The sequence below is a fragment of the Hyla sarda genome, chromosome 6 (genome assembly GCF_029499605.1).
Source record: "Hyla sarda isolate aHylSar1 chromosome 6, aHylSar1.hap1, whole genome shotgun sequence".
NCBI classification, from domain to species: domain Eukaryota; kingdom Metazoa; phylum Chordata; class Amphibia; order Anura; family Hylidae; genus Hyla; species Hyla sarda.
Genome location: NC_079194.1, coordinates 218,149,393 through 218,167,977, shown reverse-complemented (window position 1 = coordinate 218,167,977; position 18,585 = coordinate 218,149,393). Strand labels below are relative to the sequence as shown.

The 18,585-nt window shown below is 43.8% G+C and overlaps 1 protein-coding gene across 4 annotated transcripts in view; it reads right to left on the bottom strand.

Annotated features, from left to right (window-relative positions):
• The window catches only part of LOC130276714 (dipeptidase 2-like), an 82,357-nt gene that overhangs the window by 36,684 nt on the left and 27,088 nt on the right, over window positions 1-18,585 (bottom strand). For all 4 annotated transcript variants that reach the window (XM_056526443.1, XM_056526440.1, XM_056526444.1 and 1 more), the window contains exons 2-3: window positions 17,555-17,634; window positions 15,040-15,175 (exon numbers count right to left, since the gene is read on the bottom strand). The gene's annotated coding sequence lies outside the window, so the exon portion shown is untranslated. The remainder of the gene's footprint in view (window positions 1-15,039; window positions 15,176-17,554; window positions 17,635-18,585) is intronic.

Below are 18,585 nucleotides of genomic sequence, written 5' to 3'. Positions count from 1 at the left end.
TTTTTCCTGGAATACCCCTTTAATCTAGGCAGGTGGAGAGCAGACGATGTCTCCTCTGTTATTGGGAGTTACACAGCAAAAAAAAAAAAATAGAAAAAAATGCCTCTCACATATGCTTCTATGAATTACATTTTACAAGGTAATGCATTTTGTAATTTTTATCATGGTATGGAACATTAGCTATTACTACTACTAGCATAATATGTCTACAAAACACCAGGAAATGTGTGTTCTTTTGTTAATGACATTACCATACATTATCAGCAGAAGCTTACAGGGTGTTAACAAATGACAACAGTGGTAAAACTTCTGCCATAAAACTTTTATTTAATAAAAACAGAAAAACAATACTCCAGCGACAACACTTAGACAAAAGAAAAAGGAAAGGAGATGGTATGAAATCCATCAAGTAGTTTTTTTCCAATTGCAACTTTTTCCAGATTCTCAATTCACACTTTACTGGAACAGTCTCTAATTGACAGTGGGTATAGACATTTGTTGCAAAAACCAGGTGAGATAAAAAAAAATACAAGATAAATGTATTTTCTGTGAACCCCTAAAGCAGAGATTCCTAAAATGAATAGGTTATAGCACATCTACAGCTTTTGCAGTCTAGATAAGTGGGTCCACCACCACATTTAGGGTGTAGATCATAAACAATTGACTATTAATAAAAGTAAAGGCATCTCATGATTTAGTTACAAGACCAATGCCAGGCAATTAAATTATGTTTAAGTGAGTAGAGATGAATTGTCAGAAGTGGCATTGTGCACTTTAAAGATCTGAAGAAGTATTTTACTAGCACTGAACTTCAATTAGGCTTCAACCTCTATTATTGTTGTCACCAGTGGTGTTGTTATGGGGCTAATGGGGCTATAGTCCTTGGCCTGGCCCCCACAGCCCGAGTCTGGCTCCAGTTCGCTAGCTCATGAGGATTTGGAACACATGTTCCAGATTTCCAGGTGAGCAAATGCAGCTTTCATGTGATGACTGGTTCTGCCAGAACCCATAGGGTTAATGATTTCTAGCCCCGTTGTTTGTTTTGGTTGCTGGGATGACGCCTCTGTGCTCCTGGGTGTGGTTAAGCTTGCTGAGCCAATTAGAGTCTTCCTGGTTGTAGCTCAGGCATATATATGAAGGCCCTTTTCATTCATTCTATGCTTGTGATAGTTCTTAGTAACTTACCTAGCTATCTCTGTGCTCATTCTGTTTATTCTGGTTTTGTGACTTTTGGCTTTGCTTTTGACTTCCCTTTGATACTGTCCTTCTCCAGGTTTGGACTCGGCCCTCTGACTACGTATTTTTCTGTGTGCGTGTTTAGGTTTGTTTTCTGATAGTTGTGTACATCCAGCCTTTCCCGACCTTTTGTCAGTTTTGTAGTTTATTGTTTTGACTTTTTGACTGTCCCTCAATTATTTAGGAAGGGACTGTCACCGTGGTTACAGACCTGTCGTCTAGGGCAGGTACGTAAGTAGGCAGGGACAGGGGAGTGGGCGAGAATAGTGTGCAGTCCTTCCCTGCCGGACGTGACATTTCACCTGTATGCGCATACACATACATACAGCTGAAAGCTCCCTGTCAGTGTAAGCTTCAGGCCTGCAGCTTACACTGACAGTAGAATGTGGCCGCTGCACTCATGCAGTTCAGGCGTGATGACGTCACTCATCGGTACCTGATGAGTATCTATTTGTTTTTTTAACTTTTTATTCAACCGGGGACAAAGAGGGGGGGGGATATCTGGCTACCTACATACCTCGCTAGTTGATTGGGTAGATAACTGGAAGGCATTGTATAAAAATAAATTAGCTTTGTTAAACTACAATGTTACCTCCACTGCAGAGTTGGCGAATTAAATTATATTTAAACCAAAGTCCATTTCTGTCCATTCTTCTATGTTACTGATATTCGATCTTGCCCATCAGACAATAAGAAATGGTTGGCCTTAGATTCAGTCTTATCAGCTTGCTATAGTTGATAAAGATTAATTTATTTTAACTAACATTCCGTCTTTCTGGATTAGGAATAGGGGCACAACAAGGTATGGGATGCTCTGGAAATTCAATTTAATAAAGAAAATAGAGTAATCTGACTGTGTGCTTGCAGAAAAAGCACAGCAGAATGTTCTTTCCAGGTGTATACATTTTTTAGTGGAAAGTGGCAAATGTGCAAGATTAAAATATTCCTTTTTCTCCCTAGCTGAACAAGATGGCGGGTTACTCTTCCTGACTTTAAACTTTATTTTTAGCCAGGCAGATGGGGATGATAAGGCAAGGTAAGAATTCTCAAATTATAAAACACTGTATTGATAATGCACAAATGAGGTTAGATATTTTTGAACTCCTGGGGTCGGGTCAGCTGGTTAATAAAGGGTTACTTTTTTTTTCATATTCTGAACTAATTAATAAGGCATGGGATTCGGTGAAATATATTTGCGGCGTGAAGAATAGTCTATCCTTCACTACAATATGGTATATTTAAAGTTAGGTAGAAAAAAATTTTAGGACGAGAAGGTTTTTGGGTCACAAGAAATATAAAAAAAAATATTCACAATTGTATCAGAGAGGGGAGCTTATGAGTTTTAATGAACTTCAGAGAAGTGCTGGACTGTTGAACCACCAGATTTTCTGGTACATACAGTTGAAGGGGGCAGATTCGCAAATACAGTAGTCCCTCGAGTTACAATATTAATTGGTTCCAGGACGACCATTGTATGTTGAAACCATTGTATGTTGAGACCAGAACTCTATGGAAACCTGGTAATTGGTTCTAAAGGCACCAAAATGTCATCCAAAAATAGGAAAAAATGAGGATTAAAGAAAAATAAGTAGTTAACTAATAGAGATAAAGCAAATCCTTACATATAAAAGTAAGAAATATCTGCTGGGAGCTGTAATCACTGTCTATGTCAGTGTTTCCCCAAGCAGGGAGCCTCCAGCTGTTGCAAAACTACAACTCCCAGCATGCCCGGACAGCCAAAGGCTGTCCGGGCATGCTGGGAGTTGTAGTTTTGCAACAGCTGGGGGCACCTTGGTTGGGAAATGCTGGTCTATGTAGAGGACAGGAGCTTCTTCGGGGTCCTGTACAGTACACTGTGTCCTAAAAAAGTAGCATGGAGCCGCCCTCACCTGGTGTCCAAAGGAGCAGCTAACCCTGGCACAGGTAAAGTGTACAGAACATGTAATACCTCCCTGTACTGAAGGGGGCGCTACCAGACACCAGTCAGTGCATACGCTTCAGTAATACAGGAGTTTTACCAGTAAATTGCCCATTCTGATTGGTCAGTTCATTGACACGTTTCACAGATCTGGACTGTCCATAGCATTGTATGTTGAGTCTGGTTTCAAGTTACAATGGTCCAGAAAAGATCATTGTATGTTGAAACTATTGTATGTTGAGGCCATTGTAAGTTGAGGGATCACTGTATTAGACCATTCTTTACTTGAGGTTGTTCTAAATAGTGCCCTCGAACAAATTATTAATAGACCGGAGGGGAAAATAACTAAGGTTCAAATATATAGGGACCTTAGAGAAGAAATTGGTAGGGAAAACAAGATACAGTCTAGATTAAAATGGGAAAAATACATTGGCCGGATTTCTAAGGTAAAAATTAGGGCGCATAGACGTAACTTGTGTAGACGTTACTCGTCTGGGGTAGGAGGAAATATGTTAGGACAATATCACAAAAATCAAGAACAACATATTTCATATGCAATATATTTATTAAAGTACAACACTATATTCGTGTAGCGACTGGTGTGGGCCAGTATTATTTACATTCACAAAAATGGATAGTATGCATTGGATCATAGGTGAGTATAGGGTAGTATACTCACCTATGATCCAATGTATACTATCCATTTTTGTGAATTTTTAAGGTAAAAACTACCGCATTTTTCGTCCTATAGGACGCACCGGCGTATAAGACGCACCCAATTTTTAGGGGCAAAATCTAAAAAAATAAAGATTTTGAACCCAATAGTGGTCTTCAACCTGCGGACCTCCAGATGTTGCAAAACTACAACTCCCAGCATGCCCGGACAGCCGTTGGCTGGGAGTTGTAGTTTTGCAACATCTGGAGGTCCGCAGATTGAAGACCACTGCATAGGAGGTAATACTCACGTGTCCCCGCCGCTCCAGACCCCTCACCGCTGCCCTGGATGTCGCTCCATCGCTGTCGCCGTGTCCCCGTCGCTCCGGAACGTCTCTGCTGTCGGCCGGGTATCCTCGCTCTCTGTCGCCGCCATCACGTCGTTACGCACGCCGACGCACGTACGCGACAACGTGATGACGAGGAAGGAGAGTGCCGGCCATATAGGGGATCCCTGAACGGAGAAGACACCGAGGAGGCAGGTAAGGTACCCCCCGGTGTCCTGTAAGCACTAACCCGGCTATTCAGTCGGGCTGTTCGGGACCACAGCGGTGAAATTGCGGCGGTCCCGAACAGCCCGACTGAACAGCCGGGTTAATGTCACCTTCCCTTTAGACGCGGTGGTCAGCTTTGATTGCTGCGTCTGAAGGGTTAATACAGGGCATCACCGCGATCGGTGATGTCCTGTATTAGCCGCGGGTCCCGGCCGTTGATGGCCACAGGGACCGCCGCGATAGGGGTTTATTCGCTGTATAAGACGCACCGACTTTTTCCCCCCAGTTTTGCGGAAGAAAAAGTGCGTCTTATACGGCAAAAAATACGGTACATGTTTTCTTTATTTTGTGGGTTAGTAAAATTAAAATGATACCCATGTTATATGCTTTTTTATAATTGTACCGCTTTAAAAAAAATCTCAAACAATTTTAACCTCTTAAAGGGGTACTTCGGTGAAAAACTTTTTTTTTTTTTTTTTTTTAAATCAACTGGTGCCAGAAAGTTAAACAGATTTGTAAATTACTTCTATTAAAAAATCTTAATCCTTTCAATAATTATCAGCTGCTGAAGTTGAGTTGAGACACATGTAATCAGAGAGCACTTAGACAGAAAAGAACAACTGAACTTCAGCAGCTCATAAGTACTGAAAGGATTAAGATTCTTTAATAGAAGTAATTTACAAATCTGTTTAACTTTCTGGAGTCAGTTGATATATAAAAAAAAGTTTTTTTCCTGGATAACCCCTTTAATTTAGGCAGGTGGAGAGCAGACGATGTCTCCTCTGTCATTGGGAGTTACACAGCAAAAAATAAATAAAAAAATTGAAAAAAATGTCTCTCACATATGCTTCTATGAATTACATTTTACAAGGTAATGCATTTTGTAATTTTTATCATGGTATGGAACATTAGCTATTACTACTACTAGCATAATATGTCTACAAGACACCAGGAAATGTGTGTTCTTTTGTTAATGACATTACCATACATTATCAGCAGAAGCTTACAGGGTGTTAACAAATGACAACAGTGGTAAAACTTCTGCCATAATACTTTTATTTAATAAAAACAGAAAAACAATACTCCAGCGACAACACTTAGACAAAAGAACTTATTAGGTGCTGATTACTACAGTGGAAATTCTTTTCTTTTTGAAACACAGAGCTCTCTGCTGACATCACGAGCACAGTGATCTCTGCTGACATCTGTGTCCATTTTAGGAACTGTCCAGGGTAAAAGAAAATCCCCATAGCAAACATATGCTGCTCTGGACAGTTCATAAAATGGACAGAGATGTAAGCAGAGAGCACTGTGCTCGTGATGTCAGCAGAGAGCTCTGTGTTTCAAAAAGAAAAGAATTTCCACTGTAGTATTCAGCAGCTGATAAGTACAGGAAGGATTAAGATTTTTTAATAGAAGTAATATACAAATCTGTTTAACTTTCTGGCACCAGTTGATTTAAAAAAAAAAAAAGTTTTTCACCAGAGTACCGGACTCAGGGCATACCTGTACGCCCTGAGCCTGGTCCCGGTGTTTAAAACGGGGTCACGCCGTGACCCCGCATCACACCAGGTCGGTCCCGGCTGCTAGTCATAGTCGGGACCCTGGGCTAATAGCGCGTGGCACCGATCGTTATGCTGCACGCTATTAACCTTTCAGACGCGGCGATCAAAGTTGACCGCCGCGTCTGAAAGTGAAAGTAAACGCTTCCCGGCAGCTCGGTCGGGCTGATCGGGACATCGCAATAAAATCGCGATGTCCCGATCAGCTAGGACGTGAGCAGAGACCCCCTTACCTTGCTCCGTCGCATCCAATCTCCCTATGGGAGCTATAGCACTGCAAAAAAAAAAGTGACATTTTTTTTTTAACAAAGGTCATTTAACCCCTTCCCTAATAAAAGTTTGAATCACCCCCCTTTTCCCATAAAAAAAACTGTGTATATAAAAATAAACATATGTGGTATTGCCGTGTGCGTAAATGTCCGAACTATAAAAATATATCGTTAATGAAACCACACGGTCAATGGTGTACGCACAAAAAAATTCCAAAGTCCAACATAGCGTATTTTTGGTCACTTTTTACATCATAAAAAAATGAATGAAAAGCAATCAAAAAGTCCAATCAATGCAAATGGTACTGATAAAAACTTCAGAACACAACGCAAAAAATGAGCCCTCATACCGGCCCGTAAGCGGAAAAATAAAAAAGTTATAGGGGTCAGAAGATGACAATTTTAAATGTAAACATTTTCCTGCATGTAGTTATGTTATGAGTCATTAAGGGGTTAACAAAATTAGTACGTTTAAAATTGCCCTATTTTGACCACTTATAACTTTCACATTTTTTGTATACGGGGCGGTATGAGGACTAATTTTTAGTGCCATGATCTGTAGTTTTTATCGGTTCCACTTTTGCTTATATTTAATTTTAATCGCTTTTTATTACTTTTTTTTTAATAAAATGTGAGAAAAAAGCAGCAATTTTGGATTTATTTATTTTTTTTACATTTACAATGTTCACAATATGGTATAATTAACATTAAATGTCGATAGTTCGAACATTTACGCGTGCGGCAATACCAAATATGTTTTTAAAAATGTTTTCTTTTTTTTTTGGGGGGGGGGGGGGGTGTAAAAAAATTACGCTTTTTGAGGGTGAAATGGAAAAAGGAACGATTTACATTTTTATTGGGGAAGGGTATTTTTCAAATTTTTCTACTTTTTTATTTTTTTCTTACTTTTTGCGTATCCATAGGGAACTATTTATAGCAATCATTTGATTACTAATACTGTTCAGTGCTATGCATAGGGCATAGCACTGATCAGTGTTATCGGCGATCTTCTGCTCTGGTCTTCTCGATCTCATACCAGAGCAGAAGACCCCGGGAGACGGCTGGATCCCCGCGGCAGCACTGTGGACGATCCGATCCTCCATTTTAAGTGGCGCACTGCTGCAGATGCCGTGATCTGTATTGATTAATTTATGGGTTAAATAAAATATAAATAACATTTCTTGGCCACCAGATAGTCAACCAAATATTGAAATCCCTGTATATCAAGAACAGAGAGGCACAGCAACAAAACAAAAACAGTGTTGGGATCAGTGTTGAATAAAAACTCAATTTCTAATACAACCATAGGTCATTTTAAAAGTTTTTCCCTACTAATATTTTGTTTTGACATATCATTAGGATATGCAACAAGCCACTGAAGGTATGAGTCTTAATTACCACCCCCAATGCTTAGAACAAAGTACTACTCCTCTTTTATCATTTTTTCTGCACAGTGTTGCAATCTGCTTAAACTCAATTTCCTCTTTCTATTTTTATCTTATCTTTCTATATCTCTTACCAGTAAGTAGTTTTAACACTCTTGAACTTCCATTTACTGGTAAGAATGAATGACAAAACTGATGTTTAAAGAAGTATCATGCAAGAAAACGTATCCCCTATTCAAAGGGACCCCCCCCCCCCCAAAAAGGCATCCGACGTGCCCTCTCTATGTGTCTCTAAAACCTATCCTCTATCCTTTAAATAGGAATAGGGGATGCGTTTTCTTGGATGATGTATCTCCTTTAAGATGTACGTTTTTATTGCAGAGTACAAGGAGTGCAATTTCTTGGGGCAATTCCCCCCATCACTATTAATTCCCTGCGGCCCCATGTTAAGTTTATAAACGCAGGGCCGCCGGGACATAGGGCACGCTGGGACATCACTGACGTACCATGCGTGTGCCCATGGAAATGAAGGCGCCGAGGACCAGAGAATAGGGAAGGAGGAAGACCCGCGCTGGCCAGCTTGGTAAGTGACCAGCGGCACGTCATCTTCGGTGCTCCGACCACCGGTCCCGAGACCAACTGCTATAGCCGGAGCGGTGGTCAGAGCACTGAAGTGGGCAGTACACAGGCATACAGCCTCCAGCCATACACTGTATATGGCTGGAGGCTGTATGTCTGTGGGGGAACACTGCCTATATCAGTGGTCTTCAACCTGTGGACCTCCAGATGTTGCAAAACTACAACTCCCAGCTGGGAGTTGTAGTTTTGCAACATCTGGAGGTTCGCAGGTTGAAGACCACTGGCCTACATAATGTGGGGGAACACTGCCTACCTAATGTGGGGGAACACTGCCTACCTAATGTGGGGGAACACTCCCTGCCTAATGTGGGGGAACACTCCCTGCCTAATGTGGGGGAACACTCCCTGCCTAATGTGGGGGAACACTGCCCTGCCTAATGTGGGGGGAACACTGCCCTGCCTAATGTGGGGGAACACTGCCCTGCCTAATGTGGGGGGAACACTGCCCTGCCTAATGTGGGGGGAACACTGCCCTGCCTAATGTGGGGGGAACACTGCCTGCCTAATGTGGGGGGAACACTGCCTGCCTAATGTGGGGGGAACACTGCCTGCCTAATGTGGGGGAACACTCTCCTGCCTAATGTGGGGGGAACACTGCCTGCCTAATGTGGGGGAACACTGCCTGCCTAATGTGGGGGAACACTGCCTGCCTAATGTGGGGGAACACTGCCTGCTTAATGTGGGGGAACACTGCCTACCTAATGTGGGGGAACTCTGCCTAATGTGAGGGAACACTGCCTGCCTAATGTGGAGGAACACTGCCTGCCTAATGTGGGGGAAAGCTGCATGCTTAATGTGGGGGAACACTGCCAACCTAATGTGGGGGAACACTGCCTGCCTAATGTGGGGGAACACTGCCTGCCTAATGTGGGGGAACACTGCCTACCTAATGTGGGGGAAAACTGCATGCTTAATGTGGGGGAACACTGCCAACCTAATTTGGGGGAACACTGCCTGCCTAATGTGGGGGAACTCTGCCTAATGTGAGGGAACACTGCCTGCCTAATGTGGGGGGAAACTGCCTGCCTAATGTGGGGTACACTGCCTGCCTAATGTGGGGGAGCACTCCCTGCCTAATGTGGGGGAGCACTGCCTGCCTAATGTGGGGGAAAACTGCCTGTCTAATGTGGGGGAACACTGCCTGCCTAATGTGGGGGAACACTGCCTGCCTAATGTGGGGGAACACTGCCTGCCTAATTTGGGGGAACACTGCCAACCTAATGTGGGGGAACACTGCATGCCTAATGTGGGGGGAAACTGCATGCTTAATGTGGGGGAACACTGCCTGCCTAATGTGGGGGAACTCTGCCTAATGTGAGGGAACACTGCCTGCCTAATGTGGGGGAACACTGCCTGCCTAATGTGGGGGGAACACTGCCTGCCTAATGTGGGGGGAACACTGCCTGCCTAATGTGGGGGGAACACTGCCTGCTTAATGTGGGGGAACACTGCCTGCCTAAAGTGGGGGGAAACTGCCAACCTAATTTGGGGGAACACTGCCTGCCTAATGTGGGGGAACTCTGCCTAATGTGGGGGAACACTGCCTGCCTAATGTGGGGGAACTCTGCCTGCCTAATGTGGGGGGAACACTGCCTGCCTAATGTGGGGGAACACTGCCTGCCTAATGTGGGGGAACACTGCCCTGCCTACTGTGGGGGAACACTGCCCTGCCTACTGTGGGGGAACACTGCCCTGCCTACTGTGGGGGAACACTGCCCTGCCTAATGTGGGGGAACACTGCCCTGCCTAATGTGGGGGAACACTGCCTGCCTAATGTGGGGGGAACACTGCCTGCCTAATGTGGGGGGAACACTGCCTGCCTAATGTGGGGGGAACACTGCCTGCTTAATGTGGGGGAACACTGCCAACCTAATGTGGGGGAACACTGCCAACCTAATGTGGGGGAACTCTGCCTAATGTGAGGGAACACTGCCTGCCTAATGTGGAGGAACACTGCCTGCCTAATGTGGGGGAAAGCTGCATGCTTAATGTGGGGGAACACTGCCAACCTAATGTGGGGGAACACTGCCTGCCTAATGTGGGGGAACACTGCATGCTTAATGTGGGGGAACACTGCCTGCCTAATGTGGGGGAACTCTGCCTAATGTGAGGGAACACTGCCTGCCTAATGTGGGGGAACACTGCCTGCCTAATGTGGGGGGAACACTGCCTGCCTAATGTGGGGGGAACACTGCCTGCCTAATGTGGGGGAACACTGCCTGCTTAATGTGGGGGAACACTGCCTGCCTAAAGTGGGGGGAAACTGCCAACCTAATTTGGGGGAACACTGCCTGCCTAATGTGGGGGAACTCTGCCTAATGTGAGGGAACACTGCCTGCCTAATGTGGGGGAACTCTGCCTAATGTGAGGGAACACTGCCTGCCTAATGTGGGGGAAAACTGCATGCTTAATGTGGGGGAACACTGCCAACCTAATGTGGGGGAACACTGCCTGCCTAATGTGGGGGAGCACTCCCTGCCTAATGTGGGGGAACACTGCCTGCCTAATGTGGGGGAACACTGCCTGCCTAATGTGGGGGAACACTGCCTGCCTAATGTGGGGGAACACTGCCTGCCTAATGTGGGGGAACACTGCCTGCCTAATGTGGGGGAACACTGCCTGCCTAATGTGGGGGAACACTGCCTGCCTAATGTGGGGGAACACTGCCTGCCTAATGTGGGGGAACACTGCCTGCCTAATGTGGGGGAACACTGCCTGCCTAATGTGGGGGAACACTGCCTGCCTAATGTGGGGGAACACTGCCTGCCTAATGTGGGGGAACACTGCCTGCCTAATGTGGGGGAACACTGCCTGCCTAATGTGGGGGAACACTGCCTGCCTAATGTGGGGAAACACTGCCTGCCTAATGTGGGGGAACACTGCCTGCCTAATGTGGGGGAACACTGCCATTGTTGCGAAAATGACATGAGAGTGGCACTTGCTAAGGTAAAGCCGCACATTTCTGAACTGGTCTCTGAAAGACAACAGCAGAAGTCACACTGATTTGCAGTAAATATTCATTATGTTTTTGTGTGAAAATCATGTTTTCATGGTTTTTTTCTTTGTTCTTAATGGTTTTGTTCATTTTGTGCACCTATGTATAAATATATACTTAACCTCTTCAGGACATAGGGCGTATGGATACGCCCTGCATCCCGAGTCCTTAAGGACCGAGGGCGTATCCATACGCCCGTGGGAATTCCGGTCCCCACCGCTAGCCGGTTGGGGACCGGAGCCGGATGCCTGCTGAAATCGTTCAGCAGGCATCCCGGCATATCGCCCAGGGGGGTCATTATGCCCCCCCATGTCGGATTACCGGCCGACCAATCAGGGCGCCTGCTGCGGGTGTCACTCCCGCACCCGCTCCGCCCCTCTTCCGGAGGACGTGAGCGGGTGCGGGACGTGCACCCCGGGTGCTGGGGACCCCGATCCCCGGCGTCAATGTTGGGATCCGGGCCCCAGGAGCAGCGGCGGCGGCGGGACTGACCTCATGCGGCTGGATCGTTGGAGGTGAGTGACAGCCTCCTGCTGTTGCTTAGCAACAGCTCCCAGCATGCAAAAAGGGCATGCTGGGAGCTGTAGTTGTGCAACAGCAGGATGCAGACCACCACAACTCCCAGCATTCCCTTATGGGCATGCTGGGACTTATGGTTTTGCAACAGCTGGAGACACATTTTTCTATGGAAAAGTGTACCTTCAGCTGTTGTATAACTACAACTCCCAGCTTGCACAAACAGCTAAAGTGCATGCTGGGAGTTGTAGTGGTGCATCTGCTGGTTGCATAACTACAACTCCCAGCATGCCCATTGGCTGTCGGTGACTGCTGAGAGTTGTAGTTTTGCAACAGCTGAAGGCACACTGGTTGTGAAACAGAGTTTTTTTTTTACCTAACTCAGTGTTTCACGACCGGTGTGCCTCCAGCTGTTGCAAACTACAACTCTCAGCAGTCACCGTACACCATGCACCGTACATGCTGGGAGTTGTAGTTTTGCAACAGCTGGAGGCACACTGGTTGTGAAACACTGAGTTAGGTCGCAAACTCAGTGATACATAACCAGTGTGCCTACAGTTGTTGCAAAACTACAACTCTCAGCAGTCACCAACAGCCAACGGGCATGCTGGGAGTTGTAGTTATGCAACAGCTGAATGTCCCCCCCCCCCCCCAATGTGAAAGTACAGGGTACACTCACATGGGCGGAGGATTACAGTAAGTATCTGCTGCAAGTTTGAGCTGCCGCAAACTTTCTGCTGCAGCTCAAACTGCCAGCGAGAAACTACTGTGAACCCCCGCCCGTGCGACTGTACCCTAAAAACACTACACTACACTACCACAAAAAATGTAATAAAAAGTAAAAAACACTACATACACATACCCCTATACAACCCCCCTCCCCAATAAAAATGAAAAACGTCTGGTACACCACTGTTTCCAGAACGGAGCCTCCAGCTGTTGCAAAACAACTCCCAGTATTGTCGGACAGCCGTCGACTGTCCAGGCATGCTGGGAGTTTTGCAACAGCTGGAGGCACCCAGTTTGGAAATCACTGGCGTAGAATTCCCCTATGTCCACCCCTATGCAAGTACCTAATTTAGGCCTCAAATGCGCATGGCGCTCTCACTTTGGAGCCCTGTCGTATTTCAAGGCAACAGTTTAGGGTCACATATGGGGTATCGCCGTACTCGGAAGAAATTGCCTTACAAATTTTGGGGGGTATTTTCTGCTTTTACCCTTTTTAAAAATGTAAAATTTTTGGGAAAACAAGCATTTTAGTTAAAAAACATTTTTTTTTTTTACACATGCAAAAGTCGTGAAACACCTGTGGGGTATTAAGGTTCACTTAACCCCTTGTTACATTCCCCGAGGGGTCTAGTTTCCAAAATGATATGCCATGTGTTTTTTTTTTGCTGTCCTGGCACCATAGGGGCTTCCTAAATGCGGCATGCCCCCAGAGCAAAATTTGCTTTCAAAAAGCCAAATGTGACTCCTTCTCTTCCGAGACCTGTAGTGCGCCAGCAGAGCACTTTTCACCCCCATATGGGGTGTTTTCTGAATCAGGAGAACTTGGGCTTCAAATTTTTAGGGGTATTTTCTGCTATTACCCTTTTTAAAAATTACAAATTTTTGGGAAAACAAGCATTTTAGGTAAATTTTTTTTTCTTTTTTTAACATATGCAAAAGTCGTGAAACACCTGTGGGGTATTAAGGTTCACTTTATCCCATGTTACATTCCCCGAGGGGTCTAGTTTCCAAAATGGTATGCCATGTGGTTTTTTTTTGCTGTTCTGGCACCATAAGGGCTTCCTAAATGCAACATGCCCCCCAAAAACCATTTCAGAAAAACGTACTCTCCAAAATCCCCTTGTCGCTCCTTCGCTTCTGAGCCCTCTACTGCGCCCGCCGAACACTTTACATAGACATATGAGGTATGTCCTTACTCGAGAGAAATTGGGCTACAAATACAAGTAACAATTTTGTCCTTTTACCCCTTATAAAAATTTAAAAATTGGGTCTACAAGAACATCTGAGTATAAAAAATGAAGATTGTGAATTTTCTCCTTCACTTTGCTGCTATTCGTGTGAAACACCTAAAGGGTTAAAACACTTACTGAATGTCATTTTGAATACTTTGGGGGGTGCAGTTTTTATAATGGGGTCATTTATGGGGTATTTCTAATATGAAGACCCTTCAAATCCACTTCAAACCTGAACTGGTCCCTGAAAAATACTGAATTTGAAAATTTTGTGAAAAATCGGAAAATTGCTGCTGACCGTTGAAGCCCTCTGGTGTCTTCCAAAAGTAAAAACACATCAATTTTATGATGCAAACATAAAGTAGACATATTGTATATGTGAACCAAAAAAATGTATTTGTAATATCCATTTTCCTTACAAGCAGAAAGCTTCAAAGTTAGAAAAATGCAAAATGTTCAAATTTTTCATCAAATTTACGGATTTTTCACCAAGAAAGGATGCAAGTATCGACAAAAATTTACCACTATGTTAAAGTAGAATATGTCACGAAAAAACAATCTCGGAATCAGACTGATAACTAAAAGCATCCCAGAGTTATTAATGTTTAAAGTGACAGTGGTCAGAATTGCAAAAAACGCCCCTGTCCTTAAGGCCAAAATGGGCTCCGTCCTGAAGGGGTTAAATATATACCTCCTATGTTTTGAATTTGAAAAAATCATATTTTATTTTTCCAATTAAGAGGGGTTCGGTGAATGCGCATATGAAACTGGTGGGGTTCAGTACCTCCAACAAGGTTAAGAACCCCTGCTCTAAGCTATAGTTCCATGCTATAAAGTAAGCTCAAATGCTGATAACATAATGGTAATGAATACTAAGAACACCACTGTTCTTAAAGCAATATAGCATGCACGTTTTTATAAAACAGATCTGTTCTGCAGTGAACAGAACGATATTCTGGTAAAGTATTGTGTAATGCTATCAGCAGACTACAAAGTGTTGCTTAAATAAGGGAATTTGTCATCATTAAACTCTAAAGCAATTCAAGATCACAAAGATCCCCTTTTACGTTTATACATTAACTATTATTTCTGAAGCAAACATGAGACAAATAATGTGCACAGACTATGAGAGAGAGGGGGGCGAGATGGGGGGAGAGAGAGAGAGGGGGGGAGGTGGGGGGAGAGAGAGAGAGGGGGCGAGATGGGGGGAGAGAGAAGCGTTCATCAAATCAATACAATGCAGAATACAATGCAGAATACAATGCAGAATACAATGCAGAATACAATGCAGAATACAATGCAGAATACAATGCAGAATACAATGCCAAATCTGCATAAACAGTTGTATACCTGGCGAGACTTCTGAATGGGATTCTTTATGTAATGAAGGCAGGAAACTATACTGCCAAGCTGATGGAGGAATACTTCTGTTCCTCCTTTTCCGGAAAAATGATCACACAGAGGCTGGACTGAGCAATAAGTAGCTCTGTAAAATAAACAGCTCAGAATTAGTATCTGTAAGGCTGCGGGGAGTAAACATTTCATGCACAACATGATAGGAATATATAAATTTGTCGTAATGCTATACATCCTTGTATATATATTTATGAAACCTGTATATATATATTTATAAAACCTGAACCTGAAGGGTTAAAGGGGTTGGCCACCTTTAACACTTTTTTTTAATAAAACACTGCAGTGATTATAAACATTGACTTAAAGGGGTACTCCAGTGGAAAACTTTTTTTTTTTTTTTATTAAATCAACTGGTGCCAGAAAGTTAAACAGATTTGTAAATTACTTCCATTAAAAAATCTTAATCCTTCCAGTATTAGCTGCTGAATACTACAATAAATTCTTTTCTTTTTGGAACACGGAGCTCTCTGCTAACATCACGAGGACAGTGCTCTCTGCTGACATCTCTGTCCATTTTAAGAACTGTCCAGAGTAGGAGAAAATCCCCATAGCAAACATATGCTGAAGACCAATCTAGTAAACCCTACATTGGGTAAACTCTGAGGAAGTTGATGTCTCGCAGAAAATGTTGAAAAATAGATGTGATTAGGAACGAATCCCAATATTTGCCGACTATGTGTAAAGCCGAGTGCAAACAGTAACAACTTATACCCCAGGTAAAAAAGAACAGCAAATGAAATGCAATAGTACCGACACTCAAACCTTAGAACATTTTGGAAACATAAAGATTAAAATTGTATAGGTGTTTATTCCTCCGTATAGTAAAATATTAAATCATATACAACTTTTCCAGATATTATATAATGAAAACAGATATAAATGGTATGTATATATCCAAACTCCTCATGTAAAAACAAATGCGCTCTCAGTCTATTATAACCGGTATCAGTATTAAATACTGAATAGTTCATGTGTGGCCAGTAGCAGTTTGTAGAATTGCTCCCAGTGGTATAGTAGTACCCTGTGTAGTTATTGACTAGTATGGTAAATCTCTGCTCTATAATTGACAGTCAGTAGTATGCTCATACTAAATAACCAAACAAATATATTGGATAGTGTACGCACAAGCACAATTGTAAAATGGCGTCTATCACCATTCCTAAAGTCCAAGATACGGATGCTACGCTTGTCCGTGTGGTGAGGTGGCTTGAATCTCGTAAGAAATGTCAGAGACACCTGTGTTTGCGTAGTATGCTTAAAGGGGTACTCCGGCGCTAAGACATCTTATCCCCTATCCAAAGGATAGGGGATAAGATGCCTGATTGCGGGGGTCCCGCCGCTGGTGACCCCGTTACAATCAGTCCCCGGAGCACCTTCACTCTGGGTCTGATTACTGGCGATCAAGGGGGCCGGAGCATTGTGACGTCATGCCCCCGCCCCCATGTGATGTCACACTCTGCCCCCTCAATACAAGCCTAAGGGAGGGGGCGTGACAGCTGTCATGCCCCCTCTCATAGGCTTGCATTGAGGGGGCGGTGCGTGAAGTCACACGGAGGCAGGGCCATGACGCCACAATGCTCCAGCCCCCGTGATTGCCAGTAATCAGACCCAGAGGGAACGTGCTCCAGGGCCTGATTGTAACGGGGTGCTGCGTGCAAGATCACGGGGGTCCCCAGTGGCGGGCCCCCTGCGATCAGGCATCTTATCCCCTATCCTTTGGATAGGGGATAAGATGTCTTAGCGCCGGAGTACCCCTTTAAGGGTCTGGTCACATGTGCAGTTTTGCAGGTTGCTGCTGCGTATTTTCCTACCCATTGGAGTCAATGGGTAGCAAAATCAGTTGCAGAAAATACTCAGCAAAATACGGCATGTGTGAACGGACCCTAAATCAGTGTTATTCTGCTGGAGTTATAAATACTTCTTAATGCTTGTGCTTTGTTATGGCAATGTTAGATACGATCCTTAATATGATCCCTGTTTGTTACTCCATACTTGCGAAGGATTATGATATAAATGCTATATGAGCGGGAGCAGGCAGGTACTCCCGTCACTCCCATCATGGTTTGTGGTCTATAATCTGGTGGTGGTAGAAGTAATGCTTAGGGATTCTCACAAGACGTGTTCAGGACCCCAAGATCCCATCCTCTAGCTAGAATGATAAGAAAGTTCTAAGCATCCTAACTACTTTTATTTCATGTAAAATATGTGGTCATTTGAGGTAAGTACTGGAGGAGTGTAGAGATTTAATACTATTGTTTTAAAGTTTAAAACTGGACATTTTTTTTTGTTTTTGTTTTTCTTAGTTCTCAGCATTGAGCAGCCTTTAACGTGAGGAATGGCCCTTTACAACAAGAGTTATTTATTACCCAAAAGTTTCATTTTCCAAAAGTTTAAAAGGCACTTATTAGGCTCCTGACTGACTTTTTACTTTTATATTCAATCGGCTTACCTGTGATTTGCGTAAACCTGCGTCCAAACGCTCCTTTCCAATTCTGATGTTGGTGCTTTTCAGTCACTGTTAAGACGATTCTGTAAATGTAAAAAAGCAAAACAACTTGCTGATGCTTAAAGATAATTCTTTATCTATGTTATGCAGCTTGAATCATTCTTTACTAGCAGCAGCGCTGTCAGCAGAGGAACAGTAAGGGGTATTTTAATGGTACATTTTTTTAGATCCTTTTATGGTCATAAATAGGCAGAACTTAAATACAAAATACATCCCACTTCAAGTTTACAACTTCATTTTAAAACTTGGACTTATAAGATTGATGAGACAGGACAGTCTACTAAACAGAAGCCATGGTATTCTAAACGTCACTGTCGTGTGTGTGTGTGTATATGTGAGTGTGTGTATGTGTGAGTGTATGTGTGTGTATATGTGAGTGTGTGTTTATATGTGAGTGTGTGTATATGTGTGTGTGTATGTGTGTGTATATGTGTGTGTGTGTGTGTGTGTGTGTGTATGTGTGTTTATATGTGAGTGTGTGTGTGTGTGTATGTGTGTTTATATGTGAGTGTGTGTATATGTATGTGTATATGTGAGTGTATGTGTATATGTGAGTGTGTGTGTGTGTATGTGTATATGTATGTGTATGTATGTGTGTGTGTATATGTGTGTTTATATGTGAGTGTGTGTATGTGTATATGTGAGTGTGTGTATGTGTATATGTGTGTGTATGTGTATGTATGTGTGTGTGTATATGTGTGCAGGGGCGGACACAGACAGCAGAGGGCCCCTGTGCAAAGAATGTGCCTGCCCCCCCCCCCCCCCCCCGCTTCCATTAACCCCCTGCTCCTTGCATACACCTCATCCTGCCCCTCCTTCCATTCACCCTCCACTTCTATTACCCCCCCTCTCACTGCTTCCATTCACCCCCTGCTCTTTCTTCCATTCACCCCTCCTGCCCCTGCTTCCATTCACCCCCCTTGCTTCCATTCACCCCCCCACTTCCATTACTTCCATTACCCCCTGCTCCTTCC